The 12627-nt window shown below is 32.1% G+C and overlaps 2 long non-coding RNA genes across 16 annotated transcripts; one reads left to right on the top strand and one right to left on the bottom strand.

Annotated features, from left to right (window-relative positions):
* Positions 1 to 215: 215 nt before the first annotated feature.
* On the bottom strand, positions 216 to 11486 carry LOC127710208 (uncharacterized). 13 transcript variants are annotated; one of them, XR_007986052.1, is made up of 9 exons: positions 11453 to 11486; positions 10449 to 10863; positions 9693 to 9869; positions 8515 to 9099; positions 6332 to 6746; positions 4398 to 5156; positions 3633 to 3808; positions 1997 to 2451; positions 730 to 823 (listed from the first exon to the last, which is right to left on the bottom strand). It is a non-coding gene; the product is annotated as an uncharacterized LOC127710208 (long non-coding RNA). The 13 variants fall into 13 exon arrangements; XR_007986045.1 differs by lacking the exon at positions 9693 to 9869 and having other exon boundaries at positions 8515 to 9273; XR_007986049.1 differs by lacking the exons at positions 10449 to 10863; positions 11453 to 11486 and adding an exon at positions 11043 to 11316.
* LOC127710209 (uncharacterized) lies at positions 671 to 11376 on the top strand. Of its 3 annotated transcripts, none has more exons than XR_007986056.1 (7): positions 671 to 755; positions 1926 to 2559; positions 4327 to 5313; positions 6489 to 6678; positions 8444 to 9001; positions 9595 to 10133; positions 11310 to 11376. It is a non-coding gene; the product is annotated as an uncharacterized LOC127710209 (long non-coding RNA). The 3 variants fall into 3 exon arrangements; XR_007986055.1 differs by lacking the exon at positions 11310 to 11376 and adding an exon at positions 10723 to 10866; XR_007986054.1 differs by lacking the exons at positions 9595 to 10133; positions 11310 to 11376 and adding an exon at positions 10606 to 10733 and having other exon boundaries at positions 8444 to 9430.
* Positions 11487 to 12627: the final 1141 nt, after the last annotated feature.

Below are 12627 nucleotides of genomic sequence, written 5' to 3'. Positions count from 1 at the left end.
TCAGAATATTGCAAAATTTTAATGTTAGTTGATTTTCTCATTGTTGAAGTCCATACAGTAACCTATTTTACATCAACATCATTTGGTCTCTGTAGGATAGTAATGTCTCACATCTCTTCATTTCATAACAAATCAATCTGTAGGTTCTATAAAAATGGGCTGATGATGAAGGTACAGGAAATTTTGACTGCCAACTGAGAGGAGGATATGTTGGGCAGTAATTAAGCCTTGCAACAGGCCACCTACTGACCCCACAAAGAGTTGTGGCAAGGGTTCTTTAACATGCAGAGTGGCACTGTCCCTACACATAGGAACTATACTTTTTAAATTGCCATTCCAATTTTTGTTTGCTTTAAATATGATAACATAAGACGACTTTAAGGTGGAGGTCATAAAAAATATTACAATAATCCCACCTTTTACACCACCCTCAATGTTTATTATCTAGAACTCTGTTTACAAACAATTTTGTTTTCATATATTATTTTTTGGTATTTTCTTTTTTGATATTTTTTTGATATTTTTTTTTACAGAGCTCTAGATAATAAAAATATCAGATGTTAAATGTAAGAGGTATTAACAAAGTCATTCTAGTTCAGAATATTGCAAAATTTTAATGTTAGTTGATTTTCTCATTGTTGAAGTCCATACAGTAACATGCAACTTCATTTGGTCTCTGTAGGATAGTTGTCTCGCATCTCTTCATTTCATAACAAATCAATTTGTAGGTTCTATAAAGTGGGCTGATGATGAAGGTAGGGGAAATTTTGACTGCCAACTGAGAGGACATGTTGGGCAGAAATTAAGCCTTGCAACAGGCCACCTACTGACCCCTCAAAGACTTGTGGCAAGGGTTCTTTAACGTGCAGAGTGGCACTGTCCCTACACATAGGAACTATACTTTTTAAATTGCCATTCCAATTTTTGTTTGTTTTAAACATGATAACTTTAGAAGACTTTAAAGCGGGGATCATAAAAAATATTACAATAATCCCACCTTTTACACCACCCTCAATGTTTATTATCTAGAACTCTGTTTACAAACAATTTTGTATTCATATAATTTTTGGGTATTTTCATTTTATATATTTTTTTTTTATATTTTTTTACAGAGCTCTAGATAATAAAAATATTGGATATTAAAGGTTAGAGGTATTATCAAAGTCATTCTAATTCAGAATATTGCAAAATTTTAATGTTGGATGATTTTCTCATTGTTGAAGTCCATACAGTAACATGCAACTTCATTTGGTCTCTGCAGGTTAGTTGTCTTGCATCTTTTCATTTCATAACAAATCAATCTGTAGGTTCTATAAAGTGGGCCTATGATGAAGGTAAGGGAAATTTTGACTGATAACTGAGAGGAGGATATTTTGGACAGAAATTAAGCCTTGCAACAGGCCACCTACTGACCAGACCTCAAAGACTTGTGGCAAGAGTTCTTTAACGTGCAGAGTGGTACTGTCCCTACACATAGAAACTATATACTTTTTAAATTGCCATTCCAATTTTTGTTTGTTTTAAAAATGATAACTTTAGTAGACTTTAAGGCGGGGGGTCATAAAAAATATTACAATAATCCCACCTTTTACACCACCCTCAATGTTTATTATCTAGAACTCTGTTTACAAACGATTTTGTTTTCATATATTATTTTTTGGTATTTTCATTTTTTATATTTTTTTTGATATATTTTTTTTCAGAGCTCTAGATAATAAAAATATCAGATGTTAAAGGTTAGAGGTATTAACAAAGTCATTCTAATTCAGAATATTGCAAAATTTTAATGTTAGTTGATTTTCTCATTGTTGAAGTCCATACAGTAACATGCAACTTCATTTGGTCTCTGTAGGATGGTTGTCTTGCATCTTTTCATTTCATAACAAATCAATTTGTAGGTTCTATAAAGTGGGCCTATGATGAAGGTAAGGGAAATTTTGACTGCCAACTGAGAGGAGGATATGTTGGACAGAAATTAAGCCTTGCAACAGACCACCTACTGACCCCTCAAAGACTTGTGGCAAGGGTTCTCTAACATGCAGAGTGGCACTGTCCCTACACATAGGAACTATATACTTTTTAAATTGCCATTCCAATTTTTGTTTGTTTTAAAAATGATAACTTTAGAAGACTTTAAGGCGGGGGTCATAAAAAATATTACAATAATCCCACCTTTTACACCACCCTCAATGTTTATTATCTAGAACTCTGTTTACAAACAATTTTGTTTTCATATTATTTTTTGGTATTTTCATTTTTGATATTTTTTTTGTATATATTTTTTTGTATTTTCATTTTTTATATTTTTTTTGTATATTTTTTTACAGAGCTCTAGATAATAAAAATATCGGATGTTAAAGGTTAGAGGTATTAACAAAGTCATTCTAATTCAGAATATTGCAAAATTTTAATGTTGGATGATTTTCTCATTGTTGAAGTCCATACAGTAACCTATTTTACATCAACATCATTTGGTCTCTGTAGGATAGTAATGTCTCGCATCTCTTCATTTCATAACAAATCAATTTGTAGGTTCTATAAAGTGGGCCTATGATGAAGGTAAGGGAAATTTTGACTGCCAACAGGGAGGATGATATGTTGGACAGAAATTTAGCCTTGCAACAGGCCACCTACTGACCAGGCCTCAAAGACTTGTGGCAAGGGTTCTTTAACGTGCAGAGTGGCACTGTCCCTACACATAGAAACTATTTACTTTTTAAATTGCCATTCCAATTTTTGTTTGTTTTAAAAATTATAACTTTAGAAGACTTTAAGGCGGGGGTCATAAAAAATATTACAATAATCCCACCTTTTACACCACCTCAATGTTTATTATCTAGATCTCTGTTTACAAACGATTTTGTTTTCATATATTATTTTTTGGTATTTTCATTTTTTATATTTTTTTGGATATTTTTTTTTACAGAGCTCTAGATAATAAAAATATCAGATGTTAAAGGTTAGAGGTATTAACAAAGTCATTCTAATTCAGAATATTGCAAAATTTTAATGTTAGTTGACTTTCTCATTGTTGAAGTCCATACAGTAACATGCAACTTCATTTGGTCTCTGTAGGATAGTTGTCTCGCATCTCTTCATTTCATAACAAATCAATTTGTAGGTTCTATAAAGTGGGCCTATAATGAAGGTAAGGGAAATTTTGACTGCCAACTGAGAGGAGGATATGTTGGACAGAAATTAAGCCTTGCAACAGACCACCTACTGACCCCTCAAAGACTTGTGGCAAGGGTTCTTTAACGTGCAGAGTGGCACTGTCCCTACACATAGGAACAATATACTTTTTAAATTGCCATTCCAATTTTTGTTTGTTTTAAAAATGATAACTTTAGAAGACTTTAAGGCGGGGGTCATAAAAAATATTACAATAATCCCACCTTTTACACCACCCTCAATGTTTATTATCTAGAACTCTGTTTACAAACAGTTTTGTTATATTATTTTTTGGTATTTTCATTTTTTATATTTTTTTTTGTATATTTTTTTACAGAGCTCTAGATAATAAAACTATCGGATGTTAAAGGTTAGAGGTATTAACAAAGTCATTCTAATTCAGAATATTGCAAAATTTTAATGTTGGATGATTTTCTCATAGTTGAAGTCCATACAGTAACCTATTTTACATCAACATCATTTGGTCTCTGTAGGATAGTAATGTCTCACATCTCTTCATTTCATAACAAATCAATTTGTAGGTTCTATAAAGTGGGCCTATGATGAAGGTAAGGGAAATTTTGACTGCCAACTGAGAGGATATGTTGGACAGAAATTAAGCCTTGCAACAGGCCACCTACTGACCAGGCCTCAAAGACTTGTGGCAAGGGTTCTTTAACGTGCAGAGTGGCACTGTCCCTACACATAGAAACTATTTACTTTTTAAATTGCCATTCCAATTTTTGTTTGTTTTAAAAATTATAACTTTAGAAGACTTTAAGGCGGGGGTCATAAAAAATATTACAATAATCCCACCTTTTACACCACCTCAATGTTTATTATCTAGATCTCTGTTTACAAACGATTTTGTTTTCATATATTATTTTTTGGTATTTTCATTTTTTATATTTTTTTGGATATTTTTTTTTACAGAGCTCTAGATAATAAAAATATCAGATGTTAAAGGTTAGAGGTATTAACAAAGTCATTCTAATTCAGAATATTGCAAAATTTTAATGTTAGTTGACTTTCTCATTGTTGAAGTCCATACAGTAACATGCAACTTCATTTGGTCTCTGTAGGATAGTTGTCTCGCATCTCTTCATTTCATAACAAATCAATTTGTAGGTTCTATAAAGTGGGCCTATAATGAAGGTAAGGGAAATTTTGACTGCCAACTGAGAGGAGGATATGTTGGACAGAAATTAAGCCTTGCAACAGACCACCTACTGACCCCTCAAAGACTTGTGGCAAGGGTTCTTTAACGTGCAGAGTGGCACTGTCCCTACACATAGGAACAATATACTTTTTAAATTGCCATTCCAATTTTTGTTTGTTTTAAAAATGATAACTTTAGAAGACTTTAAGGCGGGGGTCATAAAAAATATTACAATAATCCCACCTTTTACACCACCCTCAATGTTTATTATCTAGAACTCTGTTTACAAACAGTTTTGTTATCATATTATTTTTTGGTATTTTCATTTTTTATATTTTTTTTTGTATATTTTTTTACAGAGCTCTAGATAATAAAAATATCAGATGTTAAAGGTTAGAGGTATTAACAAAGTCATTCTAATTCAGAATATTGCAAAATTTTAATGTTAGTTGATTTTCTCATTGTTGAAGTCCATACAGTAACATGCAACTTCATTTGGTCTCTGTAGGATAGTTGTCTCGCATCTTTTCATTTCATAACAAATCAATTTGTAGGTTCTATAAAGTGGGCCTATGATGAAGGTAAGGGAAATTTTGACTGCCAACTGAGAGGAGGATATGTTGGACAGAAATTAAGCCTTGCAACAGGCCACCTACTGACCCCTCAAAGACTTGTGGCAAGGGTTTTTTAATGTGCAGAGTGGCACTGTCCCTACACATAGAAACTATACTTTTTAAATTGCCATTCCAATTTTTGTTTGTTTTAAAAATGATAACTTTAGAAGACTTTAAGGCGGGGGTCATAAAAAATATTACAATAATCCCACCTTTTACACCACCCTCAATGCTTATTATCTAGAACTCTGTTTACAAACGATTTTGTTTTCATATATTATTTTTTGGTATTTTCTTTTTTGATATTTTTTTTGATATTTTTTTTACAGAGCTCTAGATAATAAAAATATCAGATGTTAAAGGTTAGAGGTATGAACAAAGTCATTCTAATTCAGAATATTGCAAAATTTTAATGTTGGATGATTTTCTCATTGTTGAAGTCCATACAGTAACCTATTTTACATCAACATCATTTGGTCTCTGTAGGATAGTAACGTCTCGCATCTCTTCATTTCATAACAAATCAATTTTAGGTTCAATAAAGTGGGCCTATGATGAAGGTAAGGGAAATTTTGACTGCCAACTGAGAGGAGGATATGTTGGACAGAAATTAAGCCTTGCAACAGGCCACCTACTGACCAGGCCTCAAAGACTTGTGGCAAGGGTTCTTTAACGTGCAGAGTGGCACTGTCCCTACACATAGGAACTATACTTTTTAAATTGCCATTCCAATTTTTGTTTGTTTTAAACATGATAACTTTAGAAGACTTTAAAGCGGGGGTCATAAAAAATATTACAATAATCCCACCTTTTACACCACCCTCAATGTTTATTATCTAGAACTCTGTTTACAAACAATTTTGTTTTCATATAATTTTTGGGTATTTTCATTTTATATATTTTTTTTTAATATTTTTTTACAGAGCTCTAGATAATAAAAATATCGGATATTAAAGGTTAGAGGTATTATCAAAGTCATTCTAATTCAGAATATTGCAAAATTTTAATGTTGGTTGATTTTCTCATTGTTGAAGTCCATACAGTAACATGCAACTTCATTTGGTCTCTGTAGGTTAGTTGTCTTGCATCTTTTCATTTCATAACAAATCAATGTGTAGGTTCTATAAAGTGAACCTATGACGAAGGTAAGGGAAATTTTGACTGCCAACTGAGAGGAGGATATGTTGGGACAGAAATTAAGCCTTGCAACAGGCCACCTACTGACCCCTCAAAGACTTGTGGCAAGGGTTCTTTAACGTGCAGAGTGGCACTGTCCCTACATAGGAACTATATACTTTTTAAATTGCCATTCCAATTTTTGTTTTAAACATGATAACATAAGACGACTTAAAGGTGGGGGTCATAAAAATTTTTACAATAATCCCACCTTTTACACCACCCTCAATGTTTATTATCTAGAACTCTGTTTACAAACAATTTTGTTTTCATATATTATTTTTTGGTATTTTCTTTTTTGATATTTTTTTGATATTTTTTTTTACAGAGCTCTAGATAATAAAAATATTAGATGTTAAAGGTTAGAGGTATTAACAAAGTCATTCTAATTCAGAATATTGCAAAATTTTAATGTTAGTTGATTTTCTCATTGTTGAAGTCCATACAGTAACCTATTTTACATCAACATCATTTGGTCTCTGTAGGATAGTTGTCTCACATCTCTTCATTTCATAACAAATCAATTTGTAGGTTCTATAAAGTGGGCCTATGATGAAGGTAAGGGAAATTTTGACTGCCAACTGAGAGGACATGTTGGGCAGAAATTAAGCCTTGCAACAGGCCACCTACTGACCAGGCCTCAAAGACTTGTGGCAAGGGTTCTTTAACGTGCAGAGTGGCACTGTCCCTACACATAGAAACTATATACTTTTTAAATTGCCATTCCAATTTTTGTTTGTTTTAAAAATGATAACTTTAGAAGACTTTAAGGCGGGGGTCATAAAAAATATTACAATAATCCAACCTTTTACACCACCCTCAATGTTTATTATCTAGAACTCTGTTTACAAACGATTTTGTTTTCATATATTATTTTTTGGTATTTTCTTTTTTTATATTTTTTTTGATATTTTTTTTTACAGAGCTCTAGATAATAAAAATATCAGATGTTAAAGGTTAGAGGTATTAACAAAGTCATTCTAATTCAGAATATTGCAAAATTTTAATGTTAGTTGATTTTCTCATTGTTGAAGTCCATACAGTAACATGCAACTTCATTTCGTCTCTGTAGGATAGTTGTCTCGCATCTCTTCATTTCATAACAAATCAATGTGTAGGTTCTATAAAGTGGGCCTATGATGAAGGTAAGGGAAATTTTGACTGCCAACTGAGAGGAGGATATGTTGGACAGAAATTAAGCCTTGCAACAGGTCACCTACTGACCCCTCAAAGACTTGTGGCAACGGTTCTTTAACGTGCAGAGTGGCACTGTCCCTACACATAGGAACAATATACTTTTTAAATTGCCATTCCAATTTTTGTTTGTTTTAAAAATGATAACTTTAGAAGACTTTAAGGCGGGGGTCATAAAAAATATTACAATAATCCCACCTTTTACACCACCCTCAATGTTTATTATCTAGAACTCTGTTTACAAACAGTTTTGTTATATTATTTTTTGGTATTTTCATTTTTTATATTTTTTTTTGTATATTTTTTTACAGAGCTCTAGATAATAAAACTATCGGATGTTAAAGGTTAGAGGTATTAACAAAGTCATTCTAATTCAGAATATTGCAAAATTTTAATGTTGGATGATTTTCTCATAGTTGAAGTCCATACAGTAACCTATTTTACATCAACATCATTTGGTCTCTGTAGGATAGTAATGTCTCACATCTCTTCATTTCATAACAAATCAATTTGTAGGTTCTATAAAGTGGGCCTATGATGAAGGTAAGGGAAATTTTGACTGCCAACTGAGAGGATATGTTGGACAGAAATTAAGCCTTGCAACAGGCCACCTACTGACCAGGCCTCAAAGACTTGTGGCAAGGGTTCTTTAACGTGCAGAGTGGCACTGTCCCTACACATAGAAACTATTTACTTTTTAAATTGCCATTCCAATTTTTGTTTGTTTTAAAAATTATAACTTTAGAAGACTTTAAGGCGGGGGTCATAAAAAATATTACAATAATCCCACCTTTTACACCACCTCAATGTTTATTATCTAGATCTCTGTTTACAAACGATTTTGTTTTCATATATTATTTTTTGGTATTTTCATTTTTTATATTTTTTTGGATATTTTTTTTTACAGAGCTCTAGATAATAAAAATATCAGATGTTAAAGGTTAGAGGTATTAACAAAGTCATTCTAATTCAGAATATTGCAAAATTTTAATGTTAGTTGACTTTCTCATTGTTGAAGTCCATACAGTAACATGCAACTTCATTTGGTCTCTGTAGGATAGTTGTCTCGCATCTCTTCATTTCATAACAAATCAATTTGTAGGTTCTATAAAGTGGGCCTATAATGAAGGTAAGGGAAATTTTGACTGCCAACTGAGAGGAGGATATGTTGGACAGAAATTAAGCCTTGCAACAGACCACCTACTGACCCCTCAAAGACTTGTGGCAAGGGTTCTTTAACGTGCAGAGTGGCACTGTCCCTACACATAGGAACAATATACTTTTTAAATTGCCATTCCAATTTTTGTTTGTTTTAAAAATGATAACTTTAGAAGACTTTAAGGCGGGGGTCATAAAAAATATTACAATAATCCCACCTTTTACACCACCCTCAATGTTTATTATCTAGAACTCTGTTTACAAACAGTTTTGTTATCATATTATTTTTTGGTATTTTCATTTTTTATATTTTTTTTTGTATATTTTTTTACAGAGCTCTAGATAATAAAAATATCAGATGTTAAAGGTTAGAGGTATTAACAAAGTCATTCTAATTCAGAATATTGCAAAATTTTAATGTTAGTTGATTTTCTCATTGTTGAAGTCCATACAGTAACATGCAACTTCATTTGGTCTCTGTAGGATAGTTGTCTCGCATCTTTTCATTTCATAACAAATCAATTTGTAGGTTCTATAAAGTGGGCCTATGATGAAGGTAAGGGAAATTTTGACTGCCAACTGAGAGGAGGATATGTTGGACAGAAATTAAGCCTTGCAACAGGCCACCTACTGACCCCTCAAAGACTTGTGGCAAGGGTTTTTTAATGTGCAGAGTGGCACTGTCCCTACACATAGAAACTATACTTTTTAAATTGCCATTCCAATTTTTGTTTGTTTTAAAAATGATAACTTTAGAAGACTTTAAGGCGGGGGTCATAAAAAATATTACAATAATCCCACCTTTTACACCACCCTCAATGCTTATTATCTAGAACTCTGTTTACAAACGATTTTGTTTTCATATATTATTTTTTGGTATTTTCTTTTTTGATATTTTTTTTGATATTTTTTTTACAGAGCTCTAGATAATAAAAATATCAGATGTTAAAGGTTAGAGGTATGAACAAAGTCATTCTAATTCAGAATATTGCAAAATTTTAATGTTGGATGATTTTCTCATTGTTGAAGTCCATACAGTAACCTATTTTACATCAACATCATTTGGTCTCTGTAGGATAGTAACGTCTCGCATCTCTTCATTTCATAACAAATCAATTTTAGGTTCAATAAAGTGGGCCTATGATGAAGGTAAGGGAAATTTTGACTGCCAACTGAGAGGAGGATATGTTGGACAGAAATTAAGCCTTGCAACAGGCCACCTACTGACCAGGCCTCAAAGACTTGTGGCAAGGGTTCTTTAACGTGCAGAGTGGCACTGTCCCTACACATAGGAACTATACTTTTTAAATTGCCATTCCAATTTTTGTTTGTTTTAAACATGATAACTTTAGAAGACTTTAAAGCGGGGGTCATAAAAAATATTACAATAATCCCACCTTTTACACCACCCTCAATGTTTATTATCTAGAACTCTGTTTACAAACAATTTTGTTTTCATATAATTTTTGGGTATTTTCATTTTATATATTTTTTTTTAATATTTTTTTACAGAGCTCTAGATAATAAAAATATCGGATATTAAAGGTTAGAGGTATTATCAAAGTCATTCTAATTCAGAATATTGCAAAATTTTAATGTTGGTTGATTTTCTCATTGTTGAAGTCCATACAGTAACATGCAACTTCATTTGGTCTCTGTAGGTTAGTTGTCTTGCATCTTTTCATTTCATAACAAATCAATGTGTAGGTTCTATAAAGTGAACCTATGACGAAGGTAAGGGAAATTTTGACTGCCAACTGAGAGGAGGATATGTTGGGACAGAAATTAAGCCTTGCAACAGGCCACCTACTGACCCCTCAAAGACTTGTGGCAAGGGTTCTTTAACGTGCAGAGTGGCACTGTCCCTACATAGGAACTATATACTTTTTAAATTGCCATTCCAATTTTTGTTTTAAACATGATAACATAAGACGACTTAAAGGTGGGGGTCATAAAAATTTTTACAATAATCCCACCTTTTACACCACCCTCAATGTTTATTATCTAGAACTCTGTTTACAAACAATTTTGTTTTCATATATTATTTTTTGGTATTTTCTTTTTTGATATTTTTTTGATATTTTTTTTTACAGAGCTCTAGATAATAAAAATATTAGATGTTAAAGGTTAGAGGTATTAACAAAGTCATTCTAATTCAGAATATTGCAAAATTTTAATGTTAGTTGATTTTCTCATTGTTGAAGTCCATACAGTAACCTATTTTACATCAACATCATTTGGTCTCTGTAGGATAGTTGTCTCACATCTCTTCATTTCATAACAAATCAATTTGTAGGTTCTATAAAGTGGGCCTATGATGAAGGTAAGGGAAATTTTGACTGCCAACTGAGAGGACATGTTGGGCAGAAATTAAGCCTTGCAACAGGCCACCTACTGACCAGGCCTCAAAGACTTGTGGCAAGGGTTCTTTAACGTGCAGAGTGGCACTGTCCCTACACATAGAAACTATATACTTTTTAAATTGCCATTCCAATTTTTGTTTGTTTTAAAAATGATAACTTTAGAAGACTTTAAGGCGGGGGTCATAAAAAATATTACAATAATCCAACCTTTTACACCACCCTCAATGTTTATTATCTAGAACTCTGTTTACAAACGATTTTGTTTTCATATATTATTTTTTGGTATTTTCTTTTTTTATATTTTTTTTGATATTTTTTTTTACAGAGCTCTAGATAATAAAAATATCAGATGTTAAAGGTTAGAGGTATTAACAAAGTCATTCTAATTCAGAATATTGCAAAATTTTAATGTTAGTTGATTTTCTCATTGTTGAAGTCCATACAGTAACATGCAACTTCATTTCGTCTCTGTAGGATAGTTGTCTCGCATCTCTTCATTTCATAACAAATCAATTTGTAGGTTCTATAAAGTGGGCTGATGATGAAGGTAGGGGAAATTTTGACTGCCAACTGAAGGAGGATATGTTGGGCAGAAATTAAGCCTTGCAACAGGCCACCTACTGACCCCTCAAAGACTTGTGGCAAGGGTTCTTTAACATGCAGAGTGGCACTGTCCCTACACATAGACACTATACCGTAGTGCAAAGTTCTGAATCTCGGTCAAGGTTTTACTATATTTTTGGTTTAAAGTTCTTAAATGATTGTATTGGGTTCTTGACTTTCCAATACTTTAGCCTCAAATATCACTGTCTGGAGAGATTTTGTTGAAATAATTTCAAAATGAATTTCTCAAACGTTTTCTGATCATTTTTGGTTAAAAAATATTCATATTTCCTTAAATAACAGTTTTGTTGACTGAGTGCTCACATCAATAGATATAAACAATTCACCAAAATTTCATGCAAATTGGTGAAAGTGTTTTTGAATTAATGTCGACGACAGACGGACGGACAGACGGTCAATGGTATACCATAATATGTCCCGTAAACGGGCGTATAAAAAGTCAAAAAGAAACAATGAACAATGCCTTGATTCCCCAAAAAAGTAAAACATTTGTATAAATTTTAGACTAGACACCATCAAATTAAATCTTGAGAATATGGCCTCTGAAGTCTGCAGATTTTCATATCAAATGATGTACACATAAATATAAAAAAAAAAGTCTGCAGATGATCATATCACATGATGTACACATAAATACAGACAAAAACATGCAATGGTATAGTACCATTTGAATTAGTCGGTTTGATTTCATGTCAAGGATTAAAAATTTCTTAAGGGGTTTTGTGGAACCTTAAATGTATTGCCTGCTATAGCTGCTGTCAGTGTAATATAGAATTTAAGAATAGAGAGAGTCTATTTATCAGTAAAATACAGAAATTAAAAAAAGATCAAACTTTTGTCTTAGATGCTGTTTAATTTCTAAATAATTTACAAACTTATATTTGTATCTATCATACACCATTATAAGGATTTAATATTTGAATAATTTTTATTTCTAGAATTTTGGTTAATCATGAATAAATCATACAAAGAAATGAACATGCACAACAAGGTCATGGTTTTCTCCAACTGTTAATGATGTCTTTACACTAAATCCATTGGTGTGGATGTGTACTGATTGATATTTTAGTCTTAGATGCATAATTTTTTTATTAGTTTTTATTGTTTTTGAACTGTCAGCAACTACTTAAAGCTTGTACTCTTTATCAGATCTGTACACGGTAGTGTT

This window comes from Mytilus californianus, unplaced genomic scaffold, assembly GCF_021869535.1.
Source record: "Mytilus californianus isolate M0D057914Y unplaced genomic scaffold, xbMytCali1.0.p SCAF_7, whole genome shotgun sequence".
NCBI classification, from domain to species: Eukaryota; Metazoa; Mollusca; class Bivalvia; order Mytilida; family Mytilidae; genus Mytilus; species Mytilus californianus.
The sequence above is the reverse complement of the archived record's forward strand: the minus strand, read 5'-3'. Positions and strand labels throughout refer to the sequence as shown.